Source organism: Microcebus murinus, chromosome 16, assembly GCF_040939455.1.
Source record: "Microcebus murinus isolate Inina chromosome 16, M.murinus_Inina_mat1.0, whole genome shotgun sequence".
NCBI classification, from domain to species: Eukaryota; Metazoa; Chordata; class Mammalia; order Primates; family Cheirogaleidae; genus Microcebus; species Microcebus murinus.
In genome coordinates, this window is record NC_134119.1 from 73,698,725 (window position 1) to 73,715,195 (window position 16,471).

At 62.8% G+C, this 16,471-nt stretch overlaps 4 non-coding genes across 4 annotated transcripts; all 4 read right to left on the bottom strand.

The window, feature by feature from the left end:
- Nucleotides 1-1,669: 1,669 nt before the first annotated feature.
- LOC142861231 (5S ribosomal RNA) lies at nucleotides 1,670-1,788 on the bottom strand. The gene has a single exon (XR_012912598.1). It is a non-coding gene; the product is annotated as a 5S ribosomal RNA (ribosomal RNA).
- A 3,770-nt stretch (nucleotides 1,789-5,558) lies between these two features.
- On the bottom strand, nucleotides 5,559-5,677 carry LOC142861232 (5S ribosomal RNA). Its single transcript, XR_012912599.1, has one exon. It is a non-coding gene; the product is annotated as a 5S ribosomal RNA (ribosomal RNA).
- Nucleotides 5,678-9,457: 3,780 nt separating this feature from the next.
- On the bottom strand, nucleotides 9,458-9,576 carry LOC142861233 (5S ribosomal RNA). Its single transcript, XR_012912600.1, has one exon. It is a non-coding gene; the product is annotated as a 5S ribosomal RNA (ribosomal RNA).
- Nucleotides 9,577-13,352: 3,776 nt separating this feature from the next.
- Nucleotides 13,353-13,471, bottom strand: LOC142861234 (5S ribosomal RNA). The gene has a single exon (XR_012912601.1). It is a non-coding gene; the product is annotated as a 5S ribosomal RNA (ribosomal RNA).
- Nucleotides 13,472-16,471: the final 3,000 nt, after the last annotated feature.

Below are 16,471 nucleotides of genomic sequence, written 5' to 3' on the forward strand. Positions count from 1 at the left end.
TCTGGAGGGCTTCCTGGAAGCAGCATCCACACCAAGCCCTTGGAAGGCCCAGGCGACGGAGGAGCCGGTCAGGCAGGGGCCGAGGACGGTGAGAGGCCGGGCGGGAAGGAGCGTGTCAGACAGGGGCAGAGGACGGTGACAGGCCGGGCGGGGAGGAGCCGGTCAGGCGGGGGCCCAGGACAGTGACGGGCCTGGCCGGGGAGGAGTGCGTCAGGCAGGGGCAGAGGAGACGGGCTGGGTAAGGGTTAGGGTTACAGTTAGGGCACAATTCACAATCCCAAAGACGTGGAAGCGACCCGAGTGCCCATCCATCCAGGAGTGCATCAATAAAATGTGGCACGTGGACACCACGGAGTGCCATTCGGCTGTGAGGAGCAGCGGTGAGAGGGCGCCTCTCGTGTTCTCCTGGCCAGAGCTGGAACCCGTTCCAGTAGGCCAAGTATCCCAAGAATGGACACACGAGCACCACGTGAGCGCGCTCACCAGCAAATTGGTACGAACGGATGGACGCCTAAGTGGACAGAGAGGAATCACCTTCATCGGGTGGGTGTCGGGCGGGTGGGGGGAGGGGAGGGGCATACACATCCATTAGGCATGGGGTGGGTGCGCACCGACTGGGGGATGGGCGCACTTGAAGCTCTGACCCGAGGGGGGAGGCTTGGAGAGGGCAAGGCACCCGACCTTAACATTGGTACCCCCACAATACGCTGGAACAACATGAGAGGTATATGAATAAGAACACAGGGGGGGCCGGGCGCGGTGGCTCACGCCTGTAATCCTAGCTCTCTGGGAGGCCGAGGCGGGCGGATTGCTCCAGGTCAGGAGTTCGAAACCAGCCTGAGCAAGAGCGAGACCCCGTCTCTACTAAAAATAGAGAGAAATTAATTGGCCAACTAATATATATAGAAAAACACAGCCGGGCGTGGTGGTGCATGCCTGTAGTCCCAACTACTCGGGAGGCTGAGGCAGCAGGATTGCTTGAGCCCGGAGATTGAGGTTGCTGTGAGCTAGGCTGACGCCATGGCACTCACTCTAGCCTGGGCAGCAAAACGAGACTCTGTCTCAAAAAAAAAAAAAAAAAAAAGAACACAGGGGGGAGGGCGGCACGGGCAACACATGTCACCTGAATACTTGTACTCCCATCATCTGCTTGAAAAGAGAGAGAAAAGAAAATGCAATCCTAGAGGTAAGAGACACTTTTTAAAAATAATGAATCCGAAGAGAAAAGTAAAAGGAGGCCTGTGGAGCAGGTCTGGGTGTGACTCCGGATCCCCCAACATCAGGTGCCACCACCAAAGATTCCTGCGTGTAGCCCATAGAACCCCAAAAGCAACGGGACGAGTTCTGGTCACATACTCCCTCAAAATGACATCCTGGCCTTCTTCTGGAACTCCCTCCCCTCTCAGACTCTCAAGGTTTCCTCCAGCGTGTCGGTTCCCACAGAGCAGACCTTTGGTCTGAGACCTGACAGTCCAGATGCCACGCATGCTGCCGCGTGGCGGCGGTGTCGCGGCTTGGGACAAGAGGAGGCCCCACGGTGCGGGCTGGGGCGCCAGGCACCGCGCGCGCGCTGAGGGTGGGGGTGACCCCCACCCCGGGCCGCCGCCGCGCTCCCAGAAAGGGGACAGAACAAGAGGCAAAAAAAAAAAAAAAAAAAAAAAAAAGCAGCAGCCTGTGGCACCCGGTATTCCCAGGCGGTCTCCCATCCAAGTACTAACCAGGCCCGACCCTGCTTAGCTTCCGAGACCAGACGAGATCGGGGGCGTTCAGGGTGGTGTGGCCCTAGACGGCGGCGGAGGGCGCCCCTGCCCCGCTCGAGAAGCCGAGCCTCTCTGGGCTTCCCCGCCGCCGCCTCCCGCCCCAGGCCCCGCGCCGGGCCGGGCCGGGCCGGCCGGGTCCCGCGGGCTCCCAGGGTCGGGGGTGATGGGCGGGGCGGGGCGGGGTGGGGGGCTGTCTCTCTATACACACACACACACACTCACACTCACTCACACTCACACAAGATGCGCCTCCACGGCTGGACTCGCCAAGGTGGAGCCCTCCCAGCCCCCCTCGTCTCCTCGCCCGGCCTCCTTCACCTACCCGCTGCCCACCCCCAGCGCGTCGCTGCCGCTGACTGCGCACGCGCGGGACGCTCGCCCTTTGACCCCAGCCAGGGGCCGCCCTCCCCCACAACCCCTTTCAGCTGCGCCCCCCCCTGGCCCTGTGGGTGGGCTGCCGCCTATTCCCCCGGGCCAGGGCTGGGGCACAGCCAGTGTATGGGGCGTCTCTCTCTGGGGATGTGTCCCATGGGTGGGGTGGGGTGGCGTGGTTTGGGGGGCGCTGAAGAAATCAGTCCCCTCCATCTCCTACCTCTGGAAAACGCCCAAGCCCGTGGAGAACTGCCGGCACCGCTTCGTGGGGGCCGGGACCCTCCTCCGTGTCCTCCTGTGGCCCAGTCCAAGGGGCCTGGGCCTGGCCGGGGCTGCATTGGACCCCGACCACCCTGGCGTGTGGACTCGCTAAAAATCGGCCATTAGATATTGGATTCCAGCTTCCTGGAGGTCATTTCACTAATGAGTGCACCGGAAAGAGTTTCCTAATCCATCTGTGAGGGTGGCAACTGAAAGAGAATTTTAAAGCTGACAGAATAGGCGAGGGAAGGCATAGGAGATTTCCACAGCCAGCAAGGAAGACTTTCCCGAAATGGAAGAAAGAAACGAGCAAACAGAGACACCGGTAGCCCGCCCGGAAAAGAGTCTGCCCCTGAGAGAAAGCACCCTGACCAGGTTCACCCGTGGGTGGGTGGCGAGCTAGCGGCATTCAGAAGAGCGAGGCCCGCAGTCTGTGCGGAAGACACCTGCGCTCGGGTGTGTGTGGCGGCGCGATTCCCAAGCAGCTCTAGACGTTAAACCAAGGAGAAGCCAGGGAGTTCCCAACGCCCCAGGTGTCCTCAGCCCACGACTGGCTGCTGTGGGAATGCGAAGCCCGGCTCCTTGTCTCAGAGCGGGGTTCCCAGGAGGATCAGGCTGAAGCTGGGACTTGGCCTCAAAGTGTCCCCTCGCATGGCCACCCCCTTCCCCTTCCTGCTCCTCTACTCCTGGTGCCCCTCCATCCAGGGGCCAGACCTTAAAGAGTCACCGCAAGAGAATCCTGGTCCCAAAGGAGCCTTCTGGGGGACCGGTGCTGAGAGAGGTTGTGGGCATGGCCCGCTGGGGCTCTGCCCGACGCAGGGCTGAGAGATGCCACCTCCCAGCTCTGGGTCCCTGCAGGAAGTGTTGGCAAGCACAGGGCCGGTCCTCCAAAGGCCCAGGTGCAGGGAGCCCAGGCCAAGCAGCCTGTGGAAGAAGCCACTTGCCGTGCCACCCCCGGGAACAGGACTGCAGGCCCCGGCCCTTCCCACCTCCTCCTCCTCCTCCTCCTCCTCCCCCCCGCCCCGCCCCCACAGGGCACAGGGCTCAGAGACACCTCAGACTCTTGCTACCCAAAGTGCAAAGGGCATCAGTTGCTCCTCCAACACCCCCCCCCCCGCCCAGCAGACCACGTTGTCCAGCCAGCCCCCGGGCCTCCCTGGGGTGCCCAGCACAAAAGTGCAGACACCCACCGGACCCTCAGTCTCAGTTTTCGGAGGTTTTTGCCACTCTAAGGACCCGCAGGCCAGCTGGGCCTTCGGGCAGGACAGAGAGCCCCGGAATCCGACGTGGAGAGCTGCGTGTACGTCCCCATCAGGAGGCGGTCCCCACCTCCGCGGCTCTCCCCTTGCGGGGAGCGGCAGCCCAGCCGGCAGCCGCAGGGCCTCAGGGAAGACACCAGGCTGGGCCCCCGCGGCACAGCGGGGGCACGTCCCCCGCACTCACGCGACTTAGGGACGGCTGCTGGAGACTGCTGCGGCCACCCTGCTGCCGGGTTTCTGGAGGGCTTCCTGGAAGCAGCATCCACACCAAGCCCTTGGAAGGCCCAGGCGACGGAGGAGCCGGTCAGGCAGGGGCCGAGGACGGTGAGAGGCCGGGCGGGAAGGAGCGTGTCAGACAGGGGCAGAGGACGGTGACAGGCCGGGCGGGGAGGAGCCGGTCAGGCGGGGGCCCAGGACAGTGACGGGCCTGGCCGGGGAGGAGTGCGTCAGGCAGGGGCAGAGGAGACGGGCTGGGTAAGGGTTAGGGTTACAGTTAGGGCACAATTCACAATCCCAAAGACGTGGAAGCGACCCGAGTGCCCATCCATCCAGGAGTGCATCAATAAAATGGTGGCACGTGGACACCACGGAGTGCCATTCGGCTGTGAGGAGCAGCGGTGAGAGGGCGCCTCTCGTGTTCTCCTGGCCAGAGCTGGAACCCGTTCCAGTAGGCCAAGTATCCCAAGAATGGACACACGAGCACCACGTGAGCGCGCTCACCAGCAAATTGGTACGAACGGATGGACGCCTAAGTGGACAGAGAGGAATCACCTTCATCGGGTGGGTGTCGGGCGGGTGGGGGGAGGGGAGGGGCATACACATCCATTAGGCATGGGGTGGGTGCGCACCGACTGGGGGATGGGCGCACTTGAAGCTCTGACCCGAGGGGGGAGGCTTGGAGAGGGCAAGGCACCCGACCTTAACATTGGTACCCCCACAATACGCTGGAACAACATGAGAGGTATATGAATAAGAACACAGGGGGGGCCGGGCGCGGTGGCTCACGCCTGTAATCCTAGCTCTCTGGGAGGCCGAGGCGGGCGGATTGCTCCAGGTCAGGAGTTCGAAACCAGCCTGAGCAAGAGCGAGACCCCGTCTCTACTAAAAATAGAGAGAAATTAATTGGCCAACTAATATATATAGAAAAACACAGCCGGGCGTGGTGGTGCATGCCTGTAGTCCCAACTACTCGGGAGGCTGAGGCAGCAGGATTGCTTGAGCCCGGAGATTGAGGTTGCTGTGAGCTAGGCTGACGCCATGGCACTCACTCTAGCCTGGGCAGCAAAACGAGACTCTGTCTCAAAAAAAAAAAAAAAAAAAGAACACAGGGGGGAGGGCGGCACGGGCAACACATGTCACCTGAATACTTGTACTCCCATCATCTGCTTGAAAAGAGAGAGAAAAGAAAATGCAATCCTAGAGGTAAGAGACACTTTTTAAAAATAATGAATCCGAAGAGAAAAGTAAAAGGAGGCCTGTGGAGCAGGTCTGGGTGTGACTCCGGATCCCCCAACATCAGGTGCCACCACCAAAGATTCCTGCGTGTAGCCCATAGAACCCCAAAAGCAACGGGACGAGTTCTGGTCACATACTCCCTCAAAATGACATCCTGGCCTTCTTCTGGAACTCCCTCCCCTCTCAGACTCTCAAGGTTTCCTCCAGCGTGTCGGTTCCCACAGAGCAGACCTTTGGTCTGAGACCTGACAGTCCAGATGCCACGCATGCTGCCGCGTGGCGGCGGTGTCGCGGCTTGGGACAAGAGGAGGCCCCACGGTGCGGGCTGGGGCGCCAGGCACCGCGCGCGCGCTGAGGGTGGGGGTGACCCCCACCCCGGGCCGCCGCCGCGCTCCCAGAAAGGGGACAGAACAAGAGGCAAAAAAAAAAAAAAAAAAAAAAAAAAAGCAGCAGCCTGTGGCACCCGGTATTCCCAGGCGGTCTCCCATCCAAGTACTAACCAGGCCCGACCCTGCTTAGCTTCCGAGACCAGACGAGATCGGGGGCGTTCAGGGTGGTGTGGCCCTAGACGGCGGCGGAGGGCGCCCCTGCCCCGCTCGAGAAGCCGAGCCTCTCTGGGCTTCCCCGCCGCCGCCTCCCGCCCCAGGCCCCGCGCCGGGCCGGGCCGGGCCGGCCTGGTCCCGCGGGCTCCCAGGGTCCGGGGTGATGGGCGGGGCGGGGCGGGGCGGGGCGGGGTGGGGGGCTGTCTCTCTCTACACACACACACACACACTCACACTCACTCACACTCACACAAGATGCGCCTCCACGGCTGGACTCGCCAAGGTGGAGCCCTCCCAGCCCCCCTCGTCTCCTCGCCCGGCCTCCTTCACCTACCCGCTGCCCACCCCCAGCGCGTCGCTGCCGCTGACTGCGCACGCGCGGGACGCTCGCCCTTTGACCCCAGCCAGGGGCCGCCCTCCCCCACAACCCCTTTCAGCTGCGCCCCCCCCCTCGCCCTGTGTGTGGGCTGCCGCCTATTCCCCCGGGCCAGGGCTGGGGCACAGCCAGTGTATGGGGCGTCTCTCTCTGGGGATGTGTCCCATGGGTTTGGTGGGGTGGCGTGGTTTGGGGGGCGCTGAAGAAATCAGTCCCCTCCATCTCCTACCTCTGGAAAACGCCCAAGCCCGTGGAGAACTGCCGGCACCGCTTCGTGGGGGCCGGGACCCTCCTCAGTGTCCTCCTGTGGCCCAGTCCAAGGGGCCTGGGCCTGGCCGGGGCTGCATTGGACCCCGACCACCCTGGCGTGTGGACTCGCTAAAAATCGGCCATTAGATATTGGATTCCAGCTTCCTGGAGGTCATTTCACTAATGAGTGCACCGGAAAGAGTTTCCTAATCCATCTGTGAGGGTGGCAACTGAAAGAGAATTTTAAAGCTGACAGAATAGGCGAGGGAAGGCATAGGAGATTTCCACAGCCAGCAAGGAAGACTTTCCCGAAATGGAAGAAAGAAACGAGCAAACAGAGACACCGGTAGCCCGCCCGGAAAAGAGTCTGCCCCTGAGAGAAAGCACCCTGACCAGGTTCACCCGTGGGTGGGTGGCGAGCTAGCGGCATTCAGAAGAGCGAGGCCCGCAGTCTGTGCGGAAGACACCTGCGCTCGGGTGTGTGTGGCGGCGCGATTCACAAGCAGCTCTAGATGTTAAACCAAGGAGAAGCCAGGGAGTTCCCAACGCCCCAGGTGTCCTCAGCCCACGACTGGCTGCTGTGGGAATGCGAAGCCCGGCTCCTTGTCTCAGAGCGGGGTTCCCAGGAGGATCAGGCTGAAGCTGGGACTTGGCCTCAAAGTGTCCCCTCGCATGGCCACCCCCTTCCCCTTCCTGCTCCTCTACTCCTGGTGCCCCTCCATCCAGGGGCCAGACCTTAAAGAGTCACCGCAAGAGAATCCTGGTCCCAAAGGAGCCTTCTGGGGGACCGGTGCTGAGAGAGGTTGTGGGCATGGCCCGCTGGGGCTCTGCCCGACCCAGGGCTGAGAGATGCCACCTCCCAGCTCTGGGTCCCTGCAGGAAGTGTTGGCAAGCACAGGGCCGGTCCTCCAAAGGCCCAGGTGCAGGGAGCCCAGGCCAAGCAGCCTGTGGAAGAAGCCACTTGCCGTGCCACCCCGGGAACAGGACTGCAGGCCCCGCCCTTCCCACCTCCTCCTCCTCCTCCTCCTCCTCCCCCCCGCCCCGCCCCCACAGGGCACAGGGCTCAGAGACACCTCAGACTCTTGCTACCCAAAGTGCAAAGGGCATCAGTTGCTCCTCCAACACCCCCCCCCCCGCCCAGCAGACCACGTTGTCCAGCCAGCCCCCGGGCCTCCCTGGGGTGCCCAGCACAAAAGTGCAGACACCCACCGGACCCTCAGTCTCAGTTTTCGGAGGTTTTTGCCACTCTAAGGACCCGCAGGCCAGCTGGGCCTTCGGGCAGGACAGAGAGCCCCGGAATCCGACGTGGAGAGCTGCGTGTACGTCCCCATCAGGAGGCGGTCCCCACCTCCGCGGCTCTCCCCTTGCGGGGAGCGGCAGCCCAGCCGGCAGCCGCAGGGCCTCAGGGAAGACACCAGGCTGGGCCCCCGCGGCACAGCGGGGGCACGTCCCCCGCACTCACGCGACTTAGGGACGGCTGCTGGAGACTGCTGCGGCCACCCTGCTGCCGGGTTTCTGGAGGGCTTCCTGGAAGCAGCATCCACACCAAGCCCTTGGAAGGCCCAGGCGACGGAGGAGCCGGTCAGGCAGGGGCCGAGGACGGTGAGAGGCCGGGCGGGAAGGAGCGTGTCAGACAGGGGCAGAGGACGGTGACAGGCCGGGCGGGGAGGAGCCGGTCAGGCGGGGGCCCAGGACAGTGACGGGCCTGGCCGGGGAGGAGTGCGTCAGGCAGGGGCAGAGGAGACGGGCTGGGTAAGGGTTAGGGTTACAGTTAGGGCACAATTCACAATCCCAAAGACGTGGAAGCGACCCGAGTGCCCATCCATCCAGGAGTGCATCAATAAAATGTGGCACGTGGACACCACGGAGTGCCATTCGGCTGTGAGGAGCAGCGGTGAGAGGGCGCCTCTCGTGTTCTCCTGGCCAGAGCTGGAACCCGTTCCAGTAGGCCAAGTATCCCAAGAATGGACACACGAGCACCACGTGAGCGCGCTCACCAGCAAATTGGTACGAACGGATGGACGCCTAAGTGGACAGAGAGGAATCACCTTCATCGGGTGGGTGTCGGGCGGGTGGGGGGAGGGGAGGGGCATACACATCCATTAGGCATGGGGTGGGTGCGCACCGACTGGGGGATGGGCGCACTTGAAGCTCTGACCCGAGGGGGGAGGCTTGGAGAGGGCAAGGCACCCGACCTTAACATTGGTACCCCCACAATACGCTGGAACAACATGAGAGGTATATGAATAAGAACACAGGGGGGGCCGGGCGCGGTGGCTCACGCCTGTAATCCTAGCTCTCTGGGAGGCCGAGGCGGGCGGATTGCTCCAGGTCAGGAGTTCGAAACCAGCCTGAGCAAGAGCGAGACCCCGTCTCTACTAAAAATAGAGAGAAATTAATTGGCCAACTAATATATATAGAAAAACACAGCCGGGCGTGGTGGTGCATGCCTGTAGTCCCAACTACTCGGGAGGCTGAGGCAGCAGGATTGCTTGAGCCCGGAGATTGAGGTTGCTGTGAGCTAGGCTGACGCCATGGCACTCACTCTAGCCTGGGCAGCAAAACGAGACTCTGTCTCAAAAAAAAAAAAAAAAAAAAGAACACAGGGGGGAGGGCGGCACGGGCAACACATGTCACCTGAATACTTGTACTCCCATCATCTGCTTGAAAAGAGAGAGAAAAGAAAATGCAATCCTAGAGGTAAGAGACACTTTTTAAAAATAATGAATCCGAAGAGAAAAGTAAAAGGAGGCCTGTGGAGCAGGTCTGGGTGTGACTCCGGATCCCCCAACATCAGGTGCCACCACCAAAGATTCCTGCGTGTAGCCCATAGAACCCCAAAAGCAACGGGACGAGTTCTGGTCACATACTCCCTCAAAATGACATCCTGGCCTTCTTCTGGAACTCCCTCCCCTCTCAGACTCTCAAGGTTTCCTCCAGCGTGTCGGTTCCCACAGAGCAGACCTTTGGTCTGAGACCTGACAGTCCAGATGCCACGCATGCTGCCGCGTGGCGGCGGTGTCGCGGCTTGGGACAAGAGGAGGCCCCACGGTGCGGGCTGGGGCGCCAGGCACCGCGCGCGCGCTGAGGGTGGGGGTGACCCCCACCCCGGGCCGCCGCCGCGCTCCCAGAAAGGGGACAGAACAAGAGGCAAAAAAAAAAAAAAAAAAAAAAAAAAGCAGCAGCCTGTGGCACCCGGTATTCCCAGGCGGTCTCCCATCCAAGTACTAACCAGGCCCGACCCTGCTTAGCTTCCGAGACCAGACGAGATCGGGGGCGTTCAGGGTGGTGTGGCCCTAGACGGCGGCGGAGGGCGCCCCTGCCCCGCTCGAGAAGCCGAGCCTCTCTGGGCTTCCCCGCCGCCGCCTCCCGCCCCAGGCCCCACGCCGGGCCGGGCCGGGCCGGCCTGGTCCCGCGGGCTCCCAGGGTCCGGGGTGATGGGCGGGGCGGGGCGGGGCGGGGCGGGGTGGGGGGCTGTCTCTCTCTACACACACACACACACACTCACACTCACACTCACACAAGATGCGCCTCCACGGCTGGACTCGCCAAGGTGGAGCCCTCCCAGCCCCCCTCGTCTCCTCGCCCGGCCTCCTTCACCTACCCGCTGCCCACCCCCAGCGCGTCGCTGCCGCTGACTGCGCACGCGCGGGACGCTCGCCCTTTGACCCCAGCCAGGGGCCGCCCTCCCCCACAACCCCTTTCAGCTGCGCCCCCCCCCTCGCCCTGTGTGTGGGCTGCCGCCTATTCCCCCGGGCCAGGGCTGGGGCACAGCCAGTGTATGGGGCGTCTCTCTCTGGGGATGTGTCCCATGGGTGGGGTGGGGTGGCGTGGTTTGGGGGGCGCTGAAGAAATCAGTCCCCTCCATCTCCTACCTCTGGAAAACGCCCAAGCCCGTGGAGAACTGCCGGCACCGCTTCGTGGGGGCCGGGACCCTCCTCAGTGTCCTCCTGTGGCCCAGTCCAAGGGGCCTGGGCCTGGCCGGGGCTGCATTGGACCCCGACCACCCTGGCGTGTGGACTCGCTAAAAATCGGCCATTAGATATTGGATTCCAGCTTCCTGGAGGTCATTTCACTAATGAGTGCACCGGAAAGAGTTTCCTAATCCATCTGTGAGGGTGGCAACTGAAAGAGAATTTTAAAGCTGACAGAATAGGCGAGGGAAGGCATAGGAGATTTCCACAGCCAGCAAGGAAGACTTTCCCGAAATGGAAGAAAGAAACGAGCAAACAGAGACACCGGTAGCCCGCCCGGAAAAGAGTCTGCCCCTGAGAGAAAGCACCCTGACCAGGTTCACCCGTGGGTGGGTGGCGAGCTAGCGGCATTCAGAAGAGCGAGGCCCGCAGTCTGTGCGGAAGACACCTGCGCTCGGGTGTGTGTGGCGGCGCGATTCACAAGCAGCTCTAGATGTTAAACCAAGGAGAAGCCAGGGAGTTCCCAACGCCCCAGGTGTCCTCAGCCCACGACTGGCTGCTGTGGGAATGCGAAGCCCGGCTCCTTGTCTCAGAGCGGGGTTCCCAGGAGGATCAGGCTGAAGCTGGGACTTGGCCTCAAAGTGTCCCCTCGCACGGCCACCCCCTTCCCCTTCCTGCTCCTCTACTCCTGGTGCCCCTCCATCCAGGGGCCAGACCTTAAAGAGTCACCGCAAGAGAATCCTGGTCCCAAAGGAGCCTTCTGGGGGACCGGTGCTGAGAGAGGTTGTGGGCATGGCCCGCTGGGGCTCTGCCCGACCCAGGGCTGAGAGATGCCACCTCCCAGCTCTGGGTCCCTGCAGGAAGTGTTGGCAAGCACAGGGCCGGTCCTCCAAAGGCCCAGGTGCAGGGAGCCCAGGCCAAGCAGCCTGTGGAAGAAGCCACTTGCCGTGCCACCCCGGGAACAGGACTGCAGGCCCCGCCCTTCCCACCTCCTCCTCCTCCTCCTCCTCCTCCCCCCCGCCCCGCCCCCACAGGGCACAGGGCTCAGAGACACCTCAGACTCTTGCTACCCAAAGTGCAAAGGGCATCAGTTGCTCCTCCAACACCCCCCCCCCCCGCCCAGCAGACCACGTTGTCCAGCCAGCCCCCGGGCCTCCCTGGGGTGCCCAGCACAAAAGTGCAGACACCCACCGGACCCTCAGTCTCAGTTTTCGGAGGTTTTTGCCACTCTAAGGACCCGCAGGCCAGCTGGGCCTTCGGGCAGGACAGAGAGCCCCGGAATCCGACGTGGAGAGCTGCGTGTACGTCCCCATCAGGAGGCGGTCCCCACCTCCGCGGCTCTCCCCTTGCGGGGAGCGGCAGCCCAGCCGGCAGCCGCAGGGCCTCAGGGAAGACACCAGGCTGGGCCCCCGCGGCACAGCGGGGGCACGTCCCCCGCACTCACGCGACTTAGGGACGGCTGCTGGAGACTGCTGCGGCCACCCTGCTGCCGGGTTTCTGGAGGGCTTCCTGGAAGCAGCATCCACACCAAGCCCTTGGAAGGCCCAGGCGACGGAGGAGCCGGTCAGGTAGGGGCCGAGGACGGTGAGAGGCCGGGCGGGAAGGAGCGTGTCAGACAGGGGCAGAGGACGGTGACAGGCCGGGCGGGGAGGAGCCGGTCAGGCGGGGGCCCAGGACAGTGACGGGCCTGGCCGGGGAGGAGTGCGTCAGGCAGGGGCAGAGGAGACGGGCTGGGTAAGGGTTAGGGTTACAGTTAGGGCACAATTCACAATCCCAAAGACGTGGAAGCGACCCGAGTGCCCATCCATCCAGGAGTGCATCAATAAAATGTGGCACGTGGACACCACGGAGTGCCATTCGGCTATGAGGAGCAGCGGTGAGAGGGCGCCTCTCGTGCTCTCCTGGCCAGAGCTGGAACCCGTTCCAGTAAGCCAAGTATCCCAAGAATGGACACACGAGCACCACGTGAGCGCGCTCACCAGCAAATTGGTACGAACGGATGGACGCCTAAGTGGACAGAGAGGAATCACCTTCATCGGGTGGGTGTCGGGCGGGTGGGGGGAGGGGAGGGGCATACACATCCATTAGGCATGGGGTGGGTGCGCACCGACTGGGGGATGGGCGCACTTGAAGCTCTGACCCGAGGGGGGAGGCTTGGAGAGGGCAAGGCACCCGACCTTAACATTGGTACCCCCACAATACGCTGGAACAACATGAGAGGTATATGAATAAGAACACAGGGGGGGCCGGGCGCGGTGGCTCACGCCTGTAATCCTAGCTCTCTGGGAGGCCGAGGCGGGCGGATTGCTCCAGGTCAGGAGTTCGAAACCAGCCTGAGCAAGAGCGAGACCCCGTCTCTACTAAAAATAGAGAGAAATTAATTGGCCAACTAATATATATAGAAAAACACAGCCGGGCGTGGTGGTGCATGCCTGTAGTCCCAACTACTCGGGAGGCTGAGGCAGCAGGATTGCTTGAGCCCGGAGATTGAGGTTGCTGTGAGCTAGGCTGACGCCATGGCACTCACTCTAGCCTGGGCAGCAAAACGAGACTCTGTCTCAAAAAAAAAAAAAAAAAAAAGAACACAGGGGGGAGGGCGGCACGGGCAACACATGTCACCTGAATACTTGTACTCCCATCATCTGCTTGAAAAGAGAGAGAAAAGAAAATGCAATCCTAGAGGTAAGAGACACTTTTTAAAAATAATGAATCCGAAGAGAAAAGTAAAAGGAGGCCTGTGGAGCAGGTCTGGGTGTGACTCCGGATCCCCCAACATCAGGTGCCACCACCAAAGATTCCTGCGTGTAGCCCATAGAACCCCAAAAGCAACGGGACGAGTTCTGGTCACATACTCCCTCAAAATGACATCCTGGCCTTCTTCTGGAACTCCCTCCCCTCTCAGACTCTCAAGGTTTCCTCCAGCGTGTCGGTTCCCACAGAGCAGACCTTTGGTCTGAGACCTGACAGTCCAGATGCCACGCATGCTGCCGCGTGGCGGCGGTGTCGCGGCTTGGGACAAGAGGAGGCCCCACGGTGCGGGCTGGGGCGCCAGGCACCGCGCGCGCGCTGAGGGTGGGGGTGACCCCCACCCCGGGCCGCCGCCGCGCTCCCAGAAAGGGGACAGAACAAGAGGCAAAAAAAAAAAAAAAAAAAAAAAAAGCAGCAGCCTGTGGCACCCGGTATTCCCAGGCGGTCTCCCATCCAAGTACTAACCAGGCCCGACCCTGCTTAGCTTCCGAGACCAGACGAGATCGGGGGCGTTCAGGGTGGTGTGGCCCTAGACGGCGGCGGAGGGCGCCCCTGCCCCGCTCGAGAAGCCGAGCCTCTCTGGGCTTCCCCGCCGCCGCCTCCCGCCCCAGGCCCCACGCCGGGCCGGGCCGGGCCGGCCTGGTCCCGCGGGCTCCCAGGGTCCGGGGTGATGGGCGGGGCGGGGCGGGGCGGGGCGGGGTGGGGGGCTGTCTCTCTCTACACACACACACACACACTCACACTCACTCACACTCACACAAGATGCGCCTCCACGGCTGGACTCGCCAAGGTGGAGCCCTCCCAGCCCCCCTCGTCTCCTCGCCCGGCCTCCTTCACCTACCCGCTGCCCACCCCCAGCGCGTCGCTGCCGCTGACTGCGCACGCGCGGGACGCTCGCCCTTTGACCCCAGCCAGGGGCCGCCCTCCCCCACAACCCCTTTCAGCTGCGCCCCCCCCCTCGCCCTGTGTGTGGGCTGCCGCCTATTCCCCCGGGCCAGGGCTGGGGCACAGCCAGTGTATGGGGCGTCTCTCTCTGGGGATGTGTCCCATGGGTTTGGTGGGGTGGCGTGGTTTGGGGGGCGCTGAAGAAATCAGTCCCCTCCATCTCCTACCTCTGGAAAACGCCCAAGCCCGTGGAGAACTGCCGGCACCGCTTCGTGGGGGCCGGGACCCTCCTCAGTGTCCTCCTGTGGCCCAGTCCAAGGGGCCTGGGCCTGGCCGGGGCTGCATTGGACCCCGACCACCCTGGCGTGTGGACTCGCTAAAAATCGGCCATTAGATATTGGATTCCAGCTTCCTGGAGGTCATTTCACTAATGAGTGCACCGGAAAGAGTTTCCTAATCCATCTGTGAGGGTGGCAACTGAAAGAGAATTTTAAAGCTGACAGAATAGGCGAGGGAAGGCATAGGAGATTTCCACAGCCAGCAAGGAAGACTTTCCCGAAATGGAAGAAAGAAACGAGCAAACAGAGACACCGGTAGCCCGCCCGGAAAAGAGTCTGCCCCTGAGAGAAAGCACCCTGACCAGGTTCACCCGTGGGTGGGTGGCGAGCTAGCGGCATTCAGAAGAGCGAGGCCCGCAGTCTGTGCGGAAGACACCTGCGCTCGGGTGTGTGTGGCGGCGCGATTCACAAGCAGCTCTAGATGTTAAACCAAGGAGAAGCCAGGGAGTTCCCAACGCCCCAGGTGTCCTCAGCCCACGACTGGCTGCTGTGGGAATGCGAAGCCCGGCTCCTTGTCTCAGAGCGGGGTTCCCAGGAGGATCAGGCTGAAGCTGGGACTTGGCCTCAAAGTGTCCCCTCGCATGGCCACCCCCTTCCCCTTCCTGCTCCTCTACTCCTGGTGCCCCTCCATCCAGGGGCCAGACCTTAAAGAGTCACCGCAAGAGAATCCTGGTCCCAAAGGAGCCTTCTGGGGGACCGGTGCTGAGAGAGGTTGTGGGCATGGCCCGCTGGGGCTCTGCCCGACCCAGGGCTGAGAGATGCCACCTCCCAGCTCTGGGTCCCTGCAGGAAGTGTTGGCAAGCACAGGGCCGGTCCTCCAAAGGCCCAGGTGCAGGGAGCCCAGGCCAAGCAGCCTGTGGAAGAAGCCACTTGCCGTGCCACCCCGGGAACAGGACTGCAGGCCCCGCCCTTCCCACCTCCTCCTCCTCCTCCTCCTCCTCCCCCCCGCCCCGCCCCCACAGGGCACAGGGCTCAGAGACACCTCAGACTCTTGCTACCCAAAGTGCAAAGGGCATCAGTTGCTCCTCCAACACCCCCCCCCCCGCCCAGCAGACCACGTTGTCCAGCCAGCCCCCGGGCCTCCCTGGGGTGCCCAGCACAAAAGTGCAGACACCCACCGGACCCTCAGTCTCAGTTTTCGGAGGTTTTTGCCACTCTAAGGACCCGCAGGCCAGCTGGGCCTTCGGGCAGGACAGAGAGCCCCGGAATCCGACGTGGAGAGCTGCGTGTACGTCCCCATCAGGAGGCGGTCCCCACCTCCGCGGCTCTCCCCTTGCGGGGAGCGGCAGCCCAGCCGGCAGCCGCAGGGCCTCAGGGAAGACACCAGGCTGGGCCCCCGCGGCACAGCGGGGGCACGTCCCCCGCACTCACGCGACTTAGGGACGGCTGCTGGAGACTGCTGCGGCCACCCTGCTGCCGGGTTTCTGGAGGGCTTCCTGGAAGCAGCATCCACACCAAGCCCTTGGAAGGCCCAGGCGACGGAGGAGCCGGTCAGGCAGGGGCCGAGGACGGTGAGAGGCCGGGCGGGAAGGAGCGTGTCAGACAGGGGCAGAGGACGGTGACAGGCCGGGCGGGGAGGAGCCGGTCAGGCGGGGGCCCAGGACAGTGACGGGCCTGGCCGGGGAGGAGTGCGTCAGGCAGGGGCAGAGGAGACGGGCTGGGTAAGGGTTAGGGTTACAGTTAGGGCACAATTCACAATCCCAAAGACGTGGAAGCGACCCGAGTGCCCATCCATCCAGGAGTGCATCAATAAAATGTGGCACGTGGACACCACGGAGTGCCATTCGGCTGTGAGGAGCAGCGGTGAGAGGGCGCCTCTCGTGTTCTCCTGGCCAGAGCTGGAACCCGTTCCAGTAGGCCAAGTATCCCAAGAATGGACACACGAGCACCACGTGAGCGCGCTCACCAGCAAATTGGTACGAACGGATGGACGCCTAAGTGGACAGAGAGGAATCACCTTCATCGGGTGGGTGTCGGGCGGGTGGGGGGAGGGGAGGGGCATACACATCCATTAGGCATGGGGTGGGTGCGCACCGACTGGGGGATGGGCGCACTTGAAGCTCTGACCCGAGGGGGGAGGCTTGGAGAGGGCAAGGCACCCGACCTTAACATTGGTACCCCCACAATACGCTGGAACAACATGAGAGGTATATGAATAAGAACACAGGGGGGGCCGGGCGCGGTGGCTCACGCCTGTAATCCTAGCTCTCTGGGAGGCCGAGGCGGGCGGATTGCTCCAGGTCAGGAGTTCGAAACCAGCCTGAGCAAGAGCGAGACCCCGTCTCTACTAAAAATAGAGAGAAATTAATTGG